This window comes from Mauremys reevesii, linkage group 6 (genome assembly GCF_016161935.1).
Source record: "Mauremys reevesii isolate NIE-2019 linkage group 6, ASM1616193v1, whole genome shotgun sequence".
NCBI lineage: Eukaryota > Metazoa > Chordata > Testudines > Geoemydidae > Mauremys > Mauremys reevesii.
In genome coordinates, this window is record NC_052628.1 from 49975530 (window position 1) to 49994199 (window position 18670).

At 40.6% G+C, this 18670-nt stretch overlaps 1 protein-coding gene across 8 annotated transcripts in view; it reads left to right on the forward strand.

Moving 5' to 3' along the window:
• Nucleotides 1-18670, forward strand: part of XRCC4 (X-ray repair cross complementing 4) — a 269282-nt gene that overhangs the window by 244583 nt on the left and 6029 nt on the right. The gene's annotated exons all lie outside the window — the stretch shown is intronic.

The window sequence follows — 18670 nt, forward strand, 5'->3', positions numbered from 1 at the left end:
CAGCATGTGATGATGATTGGATGTGTGGAGAGCATGGTTGTAAAAATGGCTCTCAGTTCCAGGGACAGCGAAGATGGAGAATACATTTTTATGGGAGCTTCCTGCATGGTGCTAGTCGAGGCATATATAATCTCCAGGGAACTCATCAGGATAGAAAGGAGGAAAATCACGAGTTGTGTGTTAGGAGGCAAAAACTCAAATATAAGGATTATATGCAAATCAGATTTCCTATGAAAAAATCATTTCCTCTGCTATGAGATGCATATGTACAATTTGTAAAAGCAAAATATCTACCTCAGGTATATATTATGTAGGATTAAAACTAACACAAAGTAGGCATGCAGAGGGGTCCAAAATGTGTTTTTTGTTAAGCAATGAAGTGTTAATTCTTTCAATCAAAGGTCTTGCTTTTTTCACAATGACATCAGTACAGGGAGAGGCTATTTAGTAGTCTAAGGAAATAGGCATGCCTTCAGTATGCTCTTTTATTATGGGATATCTGACACAACCATGTTAAAGTCATATTATATAGAGCTGGTAAACCAAGAAATAGTTTATCGTTCAGGTTGGATCAGATCATATGGCGGTAAAGCGAAGCCTGGGAATGCTTACAGTTAACTCTGCAGTTAATGTCAATCTTCCAAAATCAGTTTTATCATTTGAAATTATTTTCTGTATACTGTATGTCTCCAATATTTAGCTTGAGATACTGTACCTTTGCTATTGTAAAACTAGCTATTTAAATCCTGAGATAATACTTGAGTGAATTTGTATGATAAAAATGTACAGTAGTATTTTAACATTTACGTTGTTTTGATACTGTTAGTTTCGCCAAAAGTGCTATTTAACTGTTGAATCATGACTGTATGAACCAAAGTCCTTGTTTAAATATTAGCCTTGGAGAGAAAGACATTTGATCCTTCAACCCTACTAGGTTCTTTTAATAGTCTAACATGTTCATTGATGCACCTTCTCCAAAAGATGTTTTCAGCAGCTTTTGACATTGTGGGATTAATGTATTGAAACCATTAGCTCTGAATTTGAAAATACTTCAAAAAAAAAGTTTACATTCATTATCTGTCAATTAGTAGTTCACTGTTAATTCTCCAGACTATATCAAATGTATCTATAGAAGTACTGTAATGGGTTGAACTGTATTGAAATAGCAGAGTAAAAAGGCTATCTGCATAACTACAGATAGAGTGGCTAATCTCTGCCTTGCTCTCATAAGAATCTACATAAAAATTTTAGTTTGGTATTTGCTACTGACATTGTATTTGGAAAACATGAAAATATAAATGCCCTTCTTCCACATCACACACTCCCTGTTACACAGAGGTACATCATCTATCATCTGGTATTGTTGTATCCTTTTAGACACAATGGGCCTGATTTTGCAAATGGGAGAAAGTTTTCAAAAACACAGATGCAAATAAGAGCATATTTTGCATGTACAATCATTGCAGTTGCATGATCAACTGCTGTAATTGTTTATTCAAATTAGGAGCCTCGTTGCATCTGCGCTTTTGTGTGTAGACTTCAAAATTCAGGCCCACTAAGATATATGTATTAGGTCATGGAACACAAGATGTCAGGGTATTCCTTAATATGACGTGTGCAATATGCATGTTAAATAGTTTCACATAGTATTACATCTCATAAGCATTTTAAAATGTACTTTCCTTTTTTTAAGAAACAAACACTATAGTTTAAATTCTGAGTGATCCCAAAGTATTTTTCAGGCAATATGTGTAGTATAGGGAGCCATCACTGAAATGCAGACACCTCTAAGAAGGAATTCAGCAGCCATTTGTGACAGAAACATTTCACAACAGGTTTCAGGAAAGTGAATAGATAATATTACTCATATTGTATCTGTAACAAATAGGAAAAATGGTGTATGTAGATTAGTGTAATTAGGTCATTGGATTATGGACCCAAAGTCCTACTGTCCCAACTTGAAATCCCCATGCAATGGATATTTTATATGGATCTCTGATTTGGCTGAAAAATTTGTAAAAACTGGTTAGGCAACTCCCTACTGGCTACACAGCTAAATAACCTCATGCAAGTTGATTATTCCAGGAACGGTTGGCAATAACTTATCCTTGTGAAATTTGCTCAGTAGCTGCCAGTCTTGGATAGTATGTGATTGTCAGGCTTTAGAGTATACCTTTCATACTGCATGGCTCTCTCTATAGTTCTCACTAAAGCAATGCACAGGAGACATGCTCGGTGGGTCCATGCACCACAAGTATACCTTGACTAGACTACCAGGGCAGGAGGGGTATATCAGGAGGCAGTGACTACTATAGCCCAGGGACTGCAAGAGCAACCACAGAATGACTGTACAGTTACTTAGCAACCTGACAGCAAGATATGTTGGAAGATTCCATTTTCATATCACCTGTTTAAGGCTACTTTACTCTCACTTTGCATGGTGGGAGACAGAATTTGGCTTAGCATAACACTTGTCATTTTCATTTTTGTTAACATTATATTCTTATTTACACTTTTATCTGTTTCAGAGTAGCAGCCGTGTTAGTCTGTATCTGCAAAAAAAAACGGGAGTACTTGTGGCACCTTAAAGACGGTGTTATTTATCTGTGTTATTTTACCCACCAGAACCCTGAACACAACATTCCTCAGTTTTTTCAACAGATGCATTCTGGGAATTCTGTGTCTTCGTATTTTTTGTTGTTTCATTCATTTTAGGATTTTCAAGGAGGCATTTTTAATCAACTAGACCCAAAAAAAGAAAAGAAAAAAGCACAGCTTATTAACTCAGCAAACCCTTCTGTGGCTCTGAATCCAGAGGAAAACAAAAAAAATGATGATAGGTTTAGAAAATCTGACCTATGAAAAAAGATTTAAAAACCTGGACATGTTTAGTCCTGAGAAAATAAGACTTAACAAATATGTTCAGGGCTATTATAAAGAGGATGGTGATCAATGGTATCTACTGAAGGTAGGGCAAGAAGTAATTTGCCTAATCTGCAGCAAGGAAGATTTAGGTTGTGTATTAGGGAAAACTTTCTAACTATAACAGTAGTTAAGTCAGGGTTTCTCAAATAGGGGTTGCCTCTTGTGTAGGGAAAGCCCCTGGCAGGCCGGGCCAGTGTGTTTACCTGTCCTGTCCGCAGGTCCATCCAATCGCGGCTCCCATTGGCTGCGGATCGCTGCTCTGGGCCAGTGGGAACTGCTGAGTAAATCCCTTGGCCTGTGCCACTTCCAGCAGCTCCCATTGGCCCGGAGCAGCGATCCATGGCCAGTGGGATCCGCGATTGGCTGGACCTACGGATGGGGCAGGTAAACACCCTGGCCCGGCCCGGCCCGCCATGGGCTTTTTCCTACACAAGCGGCGACCCCTGTTTGAGAAACCCTGACTTAAGTACTGGAATAGGCTTCCAAGGGAAGTTGTGGAGTCCCTGTCATTGGAGGTTTTTAAAAACAGGTTAGATGAACATTGTCAGAGATGGTCTAGGTATAAATGCTCCTATCTCAGAACAGGAGGCTGGACTAGATGACCTCTCAAAGTACCTTCCAGCCCTACATTTCTATGATAAGGGGAGTTCACACTTGGAAGAGGTTGGTGGCAATACATCACCCCTGGAGGTTCTGCTAGTGTGTGGCATGTGGCTATGGCTACTGACACCAAAGACTTTCTATTCGGCATCTGGCCTGGCCCTGGCCTTTCCTGGCTTAGATCCACCATGGCTCTATGCCAGCCATCTCCTAGTCCAGTCAGACGTACCACTTTTTGGCAGTGCAAGTGCATAGATTCTGCCACTTGTATTGCTGGAAGTCAGGGGTGGAAGCAAAAAACAAAATACATAATGAGGCATGGTGGTTAAGGCGGTGTTATTGGCATTCAATTGGGATAAGCCACATAACTCACTTGTGGCTCAGACACATGCCAATAACACCACAGCATCACATCTATCCATGTCTCTGCAGTGTCTACCTTCAGTCTGCCAATGGCACCTTCTCTATAAATGTAAATTTGTCTGTCTTCTTTGCCTCAGGTGGTCCTCTGGAGACCTATACGTTTCTTTCCCTCTCCTGGTTTTCTAGGCACTCCAATTTCTACTCTTTATAAGTTATAACTGGTTGATTTAGTGAAGGTCTCTCTCTATGGAGTGGGTGCTGGCACAATGCTCTTGGGGAAGACAAAGTGAGGTTTACTTTAGTGATCCCTTAGGACCAGATTCTGACACCTGGGTCAGTCCCCTAGCTGGCAGACCATGAATATCCTTGGGGCTGTGGGACAAAGGCTGAGGCAGTAACCTGTCCTCCATCCCTGTACTTTCAAGTACGAGACTGAAATCCTGCCCTACAGTTCTTTTTTCCCTATTAGCACAACCAAGCAACACAGGGCCGGATTAGTCTCTACATTGTTCTTTAGACAATAAAGTGAGTCAAAGAGAAGTCAGATTTCAGACTTGGAGAGATCAGTGAACTCACACCAGTAAAGCAGGAAAGAATCTCCCAGGGAGTTTGAGCCACCTATGTTCTTGATTTAAAGAAAGCTGCTTTCGCTTCATTATTCCTTTTATTGATTTGAATTCATGCCGTTAGTCTTATATTGATCTCAGCTGTTCACCAGGGACATTTTCACTACAGTTTTCATCTTTTTAACCAATAATTAAACACCCACACACACACACACACACACGCCCCGTAACAGCAACAAGACACATGACAAACCACCAAATTAAACATTTTCTCTAGAGAGTCACTTGCAACTTGCTTCCTTGTGCAATAGGCCAAGTTCTATCACTCTTCCTTAGGCTTATCGCTGGTTGCTGACACTTAGGGTACATCTGCACTGGAATAAAAGACCCACAGCATGGCTGCGAATGGCCTGGGTCAGCTGACTCGGGGTCACAGGGCTAAAAATTGCTGTGTAGACATTCAGGCTTAGGCTGGAGCCTGGGCTCTTGGACCCTCCCACCTCATGGAGGGTCCCACAGGTGTTTAATTGCTTTGTAGACATACCCTTAATAAACACACGTATAAGCATTAGAGATGGATGAACTCATGAAGATGAAATACGAGCTCCCCTTCTCCTCCTGAGCCTCTACCTATTTTTAGATCGAAGCTCCACTTCCAAAGGCTGGAAATCTCACAGGAACATCTATTTTTACTAGATTTTCAGCCCATTTCTGGGGACTTGGGAGATTCTGATAAACATCCAATCCAGACTCTAAGTCTTTTCAAGTTGCTCATACCTAATAATCATAATATTGGACTATTGACCTGTATTTCCTGCAAGAAGCAAGATAATATTCTAATCCCCATATTAAGTCTAGAAGTACAGGCATTTCTACCCACCTTCATTTCAGAACATACAGTAACTTTACTGACCAAACAAAACAGTTTTACTCTATGTATCTTGCATGCTCCCAACTCACCCATTTCCTTCTGCCTTCTACTGCATTTTCTTCCTAACGGAAGGAAGAGGGGTTAGTAATATAGCTGCTTCCAAAACAATGTTGTGTGCATCTATAATAATCAACATCTGTATTGCAAAGAGTCCATAAGTAACATCCTCTATTGTAGTTTTAGGGATCAAATTCTTTTGTGTCCAGATGAGACTGCACCCCTAAGCTGATTTTTTTTCTTTAGTGCATTCAACCACTGCAGTCTGTCTGGCAACTTCATTTCAATTAATTCCCTTAAGCGGCTTGTCTCTTAGGCTGCAGATCAGCACATTGCTCTTTTTGTCACTGTTTTGGCTAACAGTGGAAGTTAAAAAAAAAAAATACTGCCAGCTTCACCAGCCAAAGCCATTAATGCAGGTTTTATGAAAGTCCCATTTGTGTTTGATATACTGTGCTAATTTATTTATGATTTGTACACGTCGTCTTTGCCCCAGTCAAACAGATGTGATATAAACAGTTTCGAAGGCACATTAACACTCTTTTAATACTTGAACTATCATTTCCTTCTCTATGTATACCATCTCTATATCTATCAAGGTACTTATATAGCCCTATCCAGGGCCGGCTCCAGGCACCAGCTGAGCAAGCAGGTGCTTGGGGCGGCCAAGGGGAAGGGGCGGCACATCGGGCTCTTCGGCGGCAATTCGGTGGCGGGTCCCTCTCAGAGGGAAGGATCAGCCGCCAAATTGCCGCCAAAGAAGAAAGCAGCACGGTGGAGCTGCTGCTGATCGTGATCACAGTTGTTGTTGTTTTGCCGCTTGGGGCGGCAAAATCCCTGGAGTCGGCCCTGGCTCTATCACTGTAATATCTTCATGCCTCCCAAATACTAATGTGTTTAACTTCACAACAACCCTGTGAAGTCTTAGCGTCCCTGTTTTACCGATGTGGAATTGAGGCATGGGGAAATTAAAGTGACTTGCCAAAAGAAGTCTGTGGCAGAGCTGGGGAAAGAACCCAGGTTTACTGAGTTCTAGTTAACTGCCTTAATCACAAGACCACGCTCCATTCTCTAAAGAGCAAATATAGCCTGTTGCAAGGGTTCACAAACTTTTCCATAGCGTGCGCTGTTCTTAATAGACTGATTGCATACTGGCCCATCCCTTCTATATCTGCAACTGCAACATAATATCTCTGGGGTGAGAACAACAATTGTTTACCTGGAAAAATATTAGGAAAGTATTTAATGTATTCTAGCTGCCTTGAATGTAATTTAGTAGCTTTAGGGAACAGCAAGGAGCATGTCACTGGCCAGCCTTTGGTGGACCACCTGCAAGTGATCTGTAGACCATAGTTTGGGAATAAATAGCCTGTTGTATATCAAATCTGGTATCTGTATAATCTGAAATTTCTTGAACATTCAGGACTTTGAAAAGTACTTTGGTGTCATAGTTCCAATCTGTTTGTTGCTATCTTCTTAGAAGATCATTCAGGTTCCCCTTTCCTGAGGCAATTCAACATGTGGAGGAGCGGTTAGAGAGTCAGTGGTATTGGGACATGGAGCCTTTCACTTCTATGCCACCCATTCAAATCCAGCCCAGCTCATTAGTGCCTGAAAGTCATCGTTATGTGATAGCTAATTGGTGGCACATGTGAAATAAGTAATTTATATCATTTTAGATCCTGGTAGATAGGTATCTACATCTCGGAAAACACTGTACTAATGGGCAGCCTCAGTTGAGAGACTGTAGACTGAACAGGTACCGGAAAGAGATGGTCCCTTTAAGCATTATGGGACTAGTCCAATGCATGCTGAAATCAATGGAAAGATGACCACTGACTTCAGTAGGCTTTGGATCAGGCGCTTTGTCAGTGCTTTAGTGTCACGAATGCTGCCCATGTTGTACCTATTCTGTTGATGAATAAAGGAATTAGGGTGGGTCTTTCACCCTGACAATTTGCACTTTTCATGACCATGTACTTCACTGAACTTTAAAAATAAATGCATTAATTAAATAAATAAAACAAATTTTGGCTTGTTGTAACCTGTACAAATAATAAAAATCATCATTAAAAATATTTAGGAATTCTGCTTTTTTTAAAATTTCTTTTCAATATTGCTGATAAATAGTAAATCATAAATACACGTTTGTTCCTATTTTACTTACTCTCCATGTCATATCAGCACATAACTATGAAGTTCTGGCTTTGGTAATTGTTGGGGTGCTAGCTGGTCATTTGGCTCATGTTCCAAAGGATCCTGAGAAGTCCTGTGTGTTTTACAGTACTGCTCAGTTCTAAAGTGGCAACTCAGCTGTAGACTTTCCTTTAGCCAGAATCTATTCTGCTAATAAAAACAGCATTCAAGCTGAACCCAATGACTCATTATTTTTTATTATTTCATTGTTTCCTCCAAAATGGAGCATTTCTCCTGCTTGGAAAAACAAAAAACAATTGGTATAATTTAAAAAAAAAAATGGGTTCACCAGGAATTAATTTTCATGCTCTTACTGTAAAAGTCTCTTTTGGATCAGTGTAATAAACCAATCTCACATATTTTCCACCAAAGATATTCACAATGTGTGTTTTTTTCCTGAAGGATTGCTGTGACACGGAGTATAATTTTATTAGTGCATTATATGTTTTTTCTAGACTGCACAATTCAATTTCTCCTGGTCCCATTCTCTCCAGAAAATGGCTTGAACTCTATTTCTTCAGACTGGAAAAAAAATGCAAACTGAAAAGAATTACATTAAGCTTGATGCGTGACAGTTCCAAGTCCCCTCCTTGATTGCTTTCATCAGTTCCCACCAGATTTCCGAAGAGCTATTATTGCTGTTGCCTGCATGTCTTATTACAATTACCAATATATAGTATTAAAAATAGAATTTGTTTTCTTACAGTGTGTGGCGTAGCTCTAGATTGTAAATTAGTATTAAAACTCATGTTGCTTATTTAGTAGTCTCAAGATTTCCCAGTTTAGGGCTTTGCACTAAATTTTGACCTTGTGTCTCAATTTTGCAGTTTGCAGTTTTGCATATTGATACCCAATTATTTGATGACTGCTTCCTAAGAACACATCTCATTGCTAATCTTGGCATGAGCTGGGGGGTCAGGGTTCATATACTCTCCCCAGAGCACGAGGCCAATGGCTTACCTGAATCCCACCAGCCTGCCTCCAACCCAGGTGATGCCTTCCTCCTTTTTCAGCAAGCCCTGGAGAAGGGGAAATCCTTAAGAGCCACTAGCCTTTTCCCTACCAGTCCAGACAAAGACTATGGCCTTTGAAGATGTGGAGGTTACATTCTCCCCCTTCGGTACATATCAGTGTATTCTATTACTTTTTATAGTGACTGGTATTGTATGTTCATATGCAGATAATTCTAATTTCTAACGCAGCAAAGCACAAGCAAGTACACTCAAAGTGAATGCTAAAAGATCACCCTTAAATTTCACCAGATAGGGTGAGTTAAATACAATGTCCTGGGCTTAACTCTGAAGTTCCTTGCTTCTGGTTTGTGTCACAGCCTTAACAGTGCATAAAAAAGGGTGGTTCGATTTATTTATTTTTATTTATTTCATTTAAAATGATAAAAATCTCCCTGATGTGTACGACAGTTGACTTTTGAGCAGTTTCACAGCACTCTCTTATCAATATAGTTGCAGACATTTGAAAAAAGCAAAGTGTGTTCTGTAAATACAGATTAAAAATATACGCCATGCATTGGTGCTGGAACAATTTTTATAGTGGGGGTCCTGAGAGCCATTGAACAAAACTGTAAACTCTGTATATGATAGAAACCACTTCAAACCAGGGGGATGCGGCAGCTCCCCCAGCACCCCTAGTTCAAGCACCTCTGACTCCACCGACACCCTCCTGAGCTTTGAGAGGGTCTCATGTAAGTATATTCTATATGTGGGATCCAAAGCCTAGTGAAGTCAATGGAAAGTCTCCCACTGACTTCAATGCACTTTGGATGAGGCTCAAATGCAGCTTGTAAGAACTATAGTATTTAACCAGCAGGCAGGAAATATGTAAGTAGAAATTACTTGTCTATTTAAACATTGTTTAAGCCTCAAATAGTTAATAGTAATAAAACTTTTTTTTTAAAAGTCTGTTGGGGCTGAAACTGCAACATGCTGGGAATCTCACTGAAGGAGCTGTTGAGCACCATCGGTTGCCATTGAAATGAATAGGAGATGGGACCTCTCAGCCCCTTGATGGGCTGAAACTCAGAATCTCAAAAAGTATTTAGGGGTCAAACTGACATGGATTTCAATGGGAGTTAGGCCTCTGGATACCTTTGAGGATCTGGGTCTGAATCCTCAATGCTGACGTTCCCAAGCCACCACTGAAAGCTAACTCTGGATGGGATTTTTTTTTCAGAAGTGCTTAAGCTTTGGCTCCTAAACAAGTTGATTCATTGACAGTAGAGAGAAGTCAACTGTGAACCTTTTTAAAAATCCCACTCTCTGTATTTTTCCCAGATGCCAACAGTGATTACACTGTATAAAAAGCTGCATGCCAAATTTAATTTTTCAAATTGCCATTTTTATTTATAGTAGTACTTTTTAAAAAAGCTTCTTTAACCAGTAAGTCTATTAGGTACCTACATTAATTTATATCTGAACTGATCTTTCTGAATTTTTTCTGAATCAAAGTTCATCCCAGGGTCAGGACCTTGTGTGTCATGTTTTAGCTTGGAACACTTCTTTTTTTCAGTAAAGATATAGATTTCTGCAAAAACAGGATTCATAATATAAACATTGACACAATCTTAACTAATGAAAGACAGCAGACGGGGACTACCTCTGAGATGGAGGACTATGAACATACAATTGTTACTTATTTATCCTCCAGAGAAAAAAAGTGAAGGCATCAAATGAGGGGCTTGTACTTGAAAAATTTCAGTTCCTCTCTTCCTGTTTCTCAGTACTGCAGGGTTGATGAAACCAGATGGGTTTCAAATAAGTGGCCTTGATACTAATAACCTGAGACTGATGTGTAATTACTTTTTCAATGATTCATCTGTATAACACCCTGGGTTATTTTACATAGGCAGCATCTGGTTCACATGTGCACTGTGATTATTCTACTTTGATTGGCATCTGTAGTCTCCTAATATGGTCCCTGTTGGACAGATGTGTCATGCTGCCTTCTTCCTTAATGTGCTTGTACAGACAAAACGTCCTTTAGAATACCATGCTGAAGCTTGCAAAAAGGAAGGTCAGTCCTTGTTTGACAATAACTGTAGTTACTGGTCGCCAAGGAGTTAAAGACTCTGAAGGATCGATACTTCTTTTGCTGTTAGTGGTTTGAACTGTCATTTTAATATCCAGTTACACCTCTACCTTGATATAACGCTGTCCTTGGGAACCAAAAAATCTTACCGCGTTATAGGTGAAACCGTGTTATATTGAACTTGCTTTGATACACCGAAGTGCGCTCCTCCCCCACTCCCGCCGGAGCACTGCTTTACCGCATTATATTCAAATTTGTGTTATATCAGGTGGCGTTATATCGAGGTAGCGGTGTAGTACAGGTGAACTTCCATGAAGCTATCCAGATTTACACTGATGTTCCATAACTGAGATCAGAATCTGGTTCAACACATAGACCCAAGAAGATTTTGTAAGGAAAACAATCTTAATTTTGTGTTGGAATGATTTTGTAATGTTGCTTTGATTCCTAATTGGCCTTTAAAGTGATCTTCTTTCACTACCTATTTCCCACTAGGTCACCAGTTTGAATTTGGGTGAGGTCAGGGTGACCAAAATCACTGATGTTTGTTTGGTGTCCTGTGTAAAATAAGTGTGACAGGTATCTGAATCCTGGAACACAAAAGAGACATCAAACACTGAATGGGAATGGAGACCAAACTGCCTGCTCATCTCTACTGTGACCTCTCCAGTCAGGATTGATGCACATTGGCACTGCAGTTTGAAGAAGCTCCAGCTGCTGCCATCTGTGGCATCCATTCTCTCTGCAGTCTAGCCCTGAGGCCCATCAATCCAGCACTATTTATGAACGCTAAATTCACTGCAAAAATCAATAATAGGAACATTCATAATTAAAAAAGAAAGTTGATTGCAACATGCAGCACTTATCAACTCATGTCTTGTAAATCAATTACTTTATGTAGATATATTATCTGCAATATGCCCAAAGTTTTCAATCCAGGATACTTAAAGCCATCTTTAAACAGTGACATAAAAGGATTTTCAGAGATATTTTTAGGGCTCTTAAACTTTAATTTCCTTGAAGCCTTTAAAGAAAATCTAACAATATATATATACTTTCATGGGCTGTTGCTTCTGTATAATTACACAATGATTTTATTTATAAATGGATTAGAAAATGTGCATTAGCAAGGCTTACGGCTCACCCTTTGGAAGTTGAAGTTGTCCCTCTTCTAAGAGTTGGCTCTGTGTAGCTTCTCTTTTAAAAACATCAAAATCTCAGAGTGCCAGCATGGAGTCGGATGTGGTTTTGGCCAGCTCCCGTGCTATAGTTCCCTCCATTTGATCTTTTGGGACAGATCCTTAGCTGGCATAACTGCATTGTAATTAATTGGGCTATGTTGATTTATACCACTTGAGCATCTAATGCTGTTTCTATATAACTAAAGGTTTTGGGGGAATACCTGCATTGAAAAGAGAGGTGTGTGTGTGAGAGAGAGAGAGGGCTGGACCATTTAAAAAGAAGTAATAGAGAAACTAGTTTGGAGAAATCTGTTATATATTATGTGAAATTCATGAAAGAAGTACAATGGCCCTGGTTAGTTGAGGTTTTGTTGTTTATGGAGACAGTACAATCCTTCCTAAAATTCCTAGGGTCCGGCACTCTGTGCAGCATCCAGCCAGGCAATGATGACCCAGTTCTTTGGTCTTTTGTTAAACTTTTTTGTTAAATGGTCATTGCTGATTTGGAGCTGTCTTCCCTGCTGCAAGCACAGGGAACAAGACTGGCCTGAGGGCCAGTTAGAGTTTTGGAGTGGATAGAGAAGTGAATCATTCTGAAGAGAATGGAGATTTTTTTTATGTGGTCCTTTGGCCTGTAGAATAGTATGTCTTATAAATAATTGTTGTACAGCACTGGGAACTCCAGAGAGTTGCTCTTCTACATGCAAATAAATGAAAATCCGTTGCGGTGAGTCCCTTCCTCAATGGACATTTTAGTATGTCTACTTTTTAAAAGGAAAGATGTTAGAACCTCTTGCAAAGTGTCAAAAGTGCTAAGAACAAGAAGGTTCTAAGAAGAGTGCCTTATGATAATTAACAGGGTAAATACACTCAGCTGGATTCTCAACCCCGCTTCCATCCCCTTTGCACCACCTGAGCAGCGTGAAGGGGACGTGATCCATTGACAGGAGGTGGAAGAGATTTCTGAACTGGTGCAGGGCTGGTAGAGATGGCTCCTATCCTTCCCTCTTCCTACCTCTGGATTAGGTGGCATGTCAAGAAAAGGTGGCAATATGATGGGAAGGGGACAAAGCCATCATCTTATTATAGCAGCTATAGCAGCTATTTACTCCATTCTCCCATCCACCACCCACTGGCTGCATTGTATCAATTTTACATTTTTCCATGGATGCAATTTATTTTTCAGTGGGAGTGTGGTGTCTTGACCCTCCTCCCCCTACATATCTCCAGTGCTGGCATTTTATCACATTTAACTTCTGAAATTTACCTAAGGATGTCAGTCTCCCTAGGAATGATCATACACATTTCAGGATTAATCAAAGGTCTGATCTGCCCACTATAGAAAAAATGAATTCTGTAGCTGAAGACAGGGCAGGAAGAGCATGTGTGAGTTTGAGTAGGGAGAGATGATATACAATTCTGTTGGATGCCAAAAGAATTCTAGGTGGAATTCAGACCCAGTACAAATACCGTGCTGTATGTTATATCAGTTCTGTTTCCAGGTTTATTAAGAATGCACTGCTGCTTTCTGCATCCAGGTGAATGGTGTTGGTGAAAAATGTGTTTATAAGTTATATTGGTGTACTGTACTGACAACTCCATTGGATGTTGTGAAGGCCAAAAGTATAGCTAGGTTCAGAAAAGAATTAGTTTAGTTCATGGTCCACCAATGGCTATTAGCCAAGATGGTCAGGAACATAACCTGATGCTCTGTGTCTCCCTAATTTTTGACTGCCAGAAGCTGAGACTGGACAATAGGGGACTGATCACTCACAATTGCCCTGTTCTGTTCATTCCCTCTGAAGCATCTGTCATTTGCCAGTGTCAGAAGACAGAATGCTGGGCTTGATGGGCCACTGGTCTGACTACTATGGCCATTCTTATGTTCTTAACTCAAACCTTATGAGAAGGTTTATTTAACCTAGGAACAGGTTTCGGACAGATGCCAGTTATGTGTGTATAAAGTGCCTTTTTTTCTTTTGATTTTGTTTTTTTAAAGAATCTTGTAGTTCAGCTCAGTGTTTGTGGGTTTACATCCTTCTGACAGCAGGTTTATTTTGAGGTACCCATTACTTTGTTTAATAAATATTGGGTTACCCTGCTCTGTTAGTACGAGGTGACCTTATATCAGAGAAACACTGGTCTTCTGCTCTTAAAAGTGAATTTATTTTCATTTTTTTAATTATTATTTATAAAGTATTAACTGTAAGTTAAGTACTGTAGAGGAAAGTGCGAAGACATGATTTCTATCCAAAGAGTTAGTCTAAGGCTTCGATCCAAGAAGGCATTTAAGCACGTTTAACTTTAAGCATGTGCTTAGTTCCCATGGAAGTCAATGGGATTTAAACACGCACTTAAATGCTTTCCTGAGTTAAGGATTCGATAGTACAAACAAAAATTGAAAAGATTGAGGCCTGGAAGAAGAAATGCAGTTTCAAGGCTAGATTTCAATTAGGAATCAAAACTAGTCCTTATTACTGGATTTCCTGCAGCTTTGGGAGCTTTATTTCTCTGATTGTACTGGGCAAGAAGCGATGAAAACCAGAATTTATTTAAAAACTTTTCCTGGTGGGTGGTTAGTGCTCATGACCCCCGGTTGTGTTGACACTGTGTAGCGCACAACATGGGCCTGATAGTGAGTGGTCATTGAGCAGGTGTTTGGGAGCGGATAGGCCTGCAGTGAACCTTCCCTTTACCACACACACAGCTGGGCATGGGCTGTTCCCAATAGCACTCCCGACTCTCTCTCTGCTCTGGGGAGTGCAGGGACTCCTGTTTCCCGCCCCAGATCAGGACACCAAAATCAGGGGTGGGCAAGAGGCTGTATCATGGCCCGATCCTGTGGAGTAGGGCTGGCACAATGAGGGCAGCAATCAGGGGCAGCTCCAGGCCCCAGCACGCCAAGCGTGTTCTTGGGGCGGCATGCTCTGCCGGTTGCCGGGAGGGCGGCAGGCGGCTCCAGTGGACCCCCCGCAGGCATGCCTGTGGAGGGTCCGCTGGTCCCACGGCTTCAGTGGAGCATCCGCAGGCACGCCTGTGGGAGGTCCACCAGAGCCGCGGGACCAGCGGAGCCTCCGCAAGCACGTCTGCAGGAGGTCCACCGGAGCCACGGGACTGGCGACCGGCACAGCGCCCCCCGCGGCGTGCCACCGTGCTTGGGGCAACGAAATAGCTAGAGCCGCCCCTGGCAGCAATCTATTTCATCCACCACTATGGAACAGACTGGCCACCCTCAGTGTGCATGGAGGAGTACTCAGTCACAGTCCTGCGGCACTTCTCCGGGGACACTGAAGCTCTGTTTTGTCCCTTCACAGGCCTAGCCCCATGTGAATAATGACATTTCAGCAGCAAAACAGTAATTAATTTCAATCTGAAGTTATCTGTGCCAGTAAGGAGCTGGACTGTGATAATGAGGCATTAAATACCTACAGTAAAGGATACTTCAGTACCGAATCCAGGTAGTGATCTATTCAGTAGCAAGGGTTAGCTAGCTTCTCACTGCTGCACAATTCAATAGCACACCACACTGACCTTCCTGGGGACAGCTGAGCTTGCTCTGACAGGGTTATGGAGTGGATCTGTGCATGCTCTAGACTGGCTTGGAGGGGCTGGAGGTCTCCTATAAATGTGGTTCCTGTCCACTATTGAACCCCTACCTAAGTCCAAAGCAGAGCCTATGTATCCTGGTCCTCTTTCACTGCTCTGGAAGCATGAAGACAGACAGCCCCACCAGGGTGCTGAAATTTGCTCTGTTTCCTCTATCCTCCTCAAACTGGCCTCAGTTCTTTAGCTTTGAGGTCCTGCATGTACTTCCTGGTTCTCAGCTAGAAGCTTCATCTTTGGGCCATGTGGACCTTTTAAGTGTCTTCACAGCTGATTGTGAATTGGCCAGACCGAAATCTAGCAACTGGTATTGTGCCTATTCATAGTCTCCCTGGCATCATCTCTCAGTGCCCAGTGAGGCAGGGTCATACACTCCGCCCTTGAGCAAGGCAAATAGTTGGGCAGTGCACAGAAGCTACACGGTTGCTCAAGGGGATTGTGTCTGCCCCATCTCAGAATTTCGAGGTGCTGTGTCTGGCCAGGCTGAACAGCTCCTTCTCTATGTCCCAGAGGAATCTTAGGCCAGAATTTGGCCTTTACTATAGTATATAAATGTAAATGTGATGAAACCAACTACAGGACCAATCATATAAAATGAATTTTAAAGTTTAAACTGATGAATTTATAATTCAATGGTTTTATAAAAGCTCTTAATTCCTAAGAAAACTACAGTTTTCCTGCGGTTATGACTTTTGTGGTTATGACTTAGGAATTGGATTCTTAATTTTTCCCTCTGAAGACAGTGGCTGCTAATATATTTCTCAAACTAGGTGTGTGGTCTAATTTATTTCAGTAAAAGCAATTTTAAGTAGAAATGAACCACAGAAATGTATGCTACTTGTCTCCAAACAAACATGATTTCATTTTTTTATTTGTTACATCTATTTCTTAGTTTTTAAAGCAAGCATTTATTAGTAAGCAATCATAAGTGTGTTTGATCAAATAAAAGATCCATCACTATGTTTATTTTACCCCCTAGGATATTTATTAATTTGTAGTTTATACCGAGTAAGGACCAGTGAAATCATTGGGAATTTTGCCATCAAGCAAGATCCGATCTTTTTAAAAAGCATTGACGTTGTTTATTTAGGTGAAGTGTTGTCTAAACAGCAATTAATAAAGCTTGTGTATAGAGTTCTTAGGGTCCCTAACACCTTTATAATGTTTTCAGATTAAATTATGAAATAACTTCTTATGAATGTTATATGAACCAATCTTGACAAGAATTAAGAGGTATATGAATGTCATATTAGTGTAATGGATGTGCCAGTTAGCTGCTGCAGCAACCAGTAAATCTGTTTTCATCATTTTCAAGTGATTCCCAACTCATCCTGCCCCTTTTACAAGGATAGTTTTAGAAAGTTAATTCTATGTGCATAATTTAAATGTAGCTCCTGCACTGATAGTTTACCTTTTCATGGAACAAAGAGTGTCTCGTGCAAGGGCTTGCCTTAAATTTTGTTTGTTGGGAAACTTCCAGATTTATCATACTCTCCATAGTGGTTATGATGAATGCAGGTGCAGTCTGGCTTGCAGCCAAAGGTTGAGGCTGATTAAGAGATATTGATTCCCTGTCTGAACATTAGATTTGTGGTTTCTGCCTTGAATATATCATTCATTAACCATGTAATTCAACAAGTTCATAATAATCTGTTCTGCTGACCTTAGCTGGGACTACATGGGATATTTTCTCAGTGCACTAAGTATGGGATGACGTGCAGATGCACTCCCCCCAGGAGGTGCTCCAGGAGGGAGATGGATAATTCTTTGTGGTGGGAGTATTTTGCTACAGCCATTTCTTGAGCAAAGCATACTCTACACTATCCCATGCCATCACAACTCTGCTGGCTAGTGTGCTGGGGGTATGGAGAACTCTCACCTGTGTAGCTGTATTGGAATTGGACACAATCTGAACGCTGGTGCTCAGTGAACCCACAACAACATTTGGATTGTCCACTGGGAAAAAAATGGTTATAATGGACACACATACCTGCAGTTTAAATTAAATTTGCTAGGGATTTGTCTCTACTAAGAGTTACTGTTACCTTGATGTTACAGTGGATGTGTTACAAATGGTAAGGTAACTAGATATAGGGGTATTCTCTGCTCACACCAGTGTATCTCAGTGGAGTTACTCCTGATTTACACTGGTGTGAATGAAAGGAAAGCTAAGTCAAGCATTTAAAATGTCATTTTAAAGTTGCATTGAAATAGAGATTATCCACGTTTAAATGAAACATCTTGATATGTTTCCTATACCCCAAATAAACTTTTTTGCTTCGTTTTCATAGTAAAAGTTAAGCAGAAATCAATTATTTGGCTTTCAACATCTTATTTAAAACTTAAATGTCATATGACTTAACTAATACATTCTACCATTTCCAGAAAGGGGCTTTTTCCAACTTTGTTCGTTCATCCTTTCCCTAAGCCGATGAAATTACATCCAAGACTACTGAACTTTGTAGAATTAATGTTCAGTTTCTTTACTGACACATGTTGAAGGGAGAGCTCACCAACGGTAATTTCTGAGGCTGCTGGTTTCAACCAGTAAGTTTCTCAGGACTCCAGGAGAGGGTTTCTCACTTTATAAGGTCAATTGGAAATTTATGGCTTAATTTTCACTTTCCTTCCAGGAAGAAATGCCAGAACAGACAAAATCTGGAAAATGACTGCTTGGAAGTGTGCTGAAATCATTAGTGCTGCCAAAACCTAAACCGGGTTCTTGAGAGATTTTCTTTAAATTAAAAAAAAAATTGTAATGACTGCCTTACACCTTATAATCCTTGGAACCCATACCAGGGAGAACAGTTGATCATATTTAAGTCACATGTGAACTCCACTTTATCTACTTTGCACTTTTAAATTCAGCTATGAAAAAAAAGTCCTATGGATAGCACTCTAGATGCATTTATTTATTAAGATGTTTTCACCTCCTCTCATTATATTGTCTTTGTTTTCTTGTCACTTTTGTTCTCTCTTTTTAGTGAATAGCCCCAGGCAATCAATATGATGCCTCTGTTTTCTTTAACTAAGAACTTACACTAAGGGGAGATTCTGTCATTGTAGGCTGAGGATCTTAGACATAGTCAAAAGGGCTGGATGGCTTTCACCTATGCCTTTACTCTAAACTCCTTTCCTAATGCTCCTTCCTAGTTTTTTCCAGATGGGACCATCTATGAAGCCACCATTAATACCAATAAGACATGAGACTGTTGATAAATCAAAGAATCAGTTTGCCTCTTGGCACTAAATGTTGCCTCTGT